The sequence below is a fragment of the Arachis stenosperma genome, chromosome 9, assembly GCF_014773155.1.
Source record: "Arachis stenosperma cultivar V10309 chromosome 9, arast.V10309.gnm1.PFL2, whole genome shotgun sequence".
Taxonomy (NCBI): Eukaryota; Viridiplantae; Streptophyta; class Magnoliopsida; order Fabales; family Fabaceae; genus Arachis; species Arachis stenosperma.
In genome coordinates, this window is record NC_080385.1 from 106,768,503 (window position 1) to 106,769,228 (window position 726).

Below are 726 nucleotides of genomic sequence, written 5' to 3' on the forward strand. Positions count from 1 at the left end.
GGATGGAGGACAAAATTTCCCCAACGAAAATGAGGGGACCCGAGCGAGGATCCCCGTCTCCATCCCTGTATTTCCCACAATCCTCGAATATATTAAATTACTTAAATACCCTTAATATTTTTGGCATTCAGAGTATCAATCTCAAGAACTCCTTTCTTCTGATTTGTCCCATTGTTCACAGGATTCCTTTCAGAAGTGTACATGAATTGGTTATTTGCAACCATTTCAATGAGTTCTTGAGCTTCTGCCGGCGTCTTCTTCAGATGAAGAGATCCTCCAGCAGAGCTGTCCAATGACATCTTAGACAGTTCAGACAGACCATCATAGAAGATACCTATGATGCTCCATTCAGAAAGCATGTCAGAAGGACACTTTCTGATCAATTGTTTGTATCTTTCCCAAGCTTCATAGAGGGATTCACCTTCCTTCTGTCTGAAGGTTTGGACTTCCACTCTAAGCTTACTCAATTTTTGAGGTGGAAAAAACTTTGCCAAGAAGGCATTGACTAGCTTTTCCCAAGAGTTCAGGCTTTCTTTAGGTTGTGAGTCCAACCATATCCTAGCTCTGTCTCTTACAGCAAAAGGGAATAGCATAAGTCTGTAGACCTCAGGGTCAACCCCATTGGTCTTGACAGTGTCACAGATTTGCAAGAATTCAGCTAAAAACTGATGAGGATCTTCCAATGGAAGTCCATGGAATTTGCAATTCTATTGCATTAGAGAGACT

The 726-nt window shown here is 41.6% G+C and overlaps 1 non-coding gene across 1 annotated transcript; it reads left to right on the plus strand.

Moving 5' to 3' along the window:
- Window positions 1-353: 353 nt before the first annotated feature.
- Window positions 354-461, plus strand: LOC130952699 (small nucleolar RNA R71). The gene has a single exon (XR_009074876.1). It is a non-coding gene; the product is annotated as a small nucleolar RNA R71 (small nucleolar RNA).
- The last annotated feature ends 265 nt before the right edge of the window (window positions 462-726 follow it).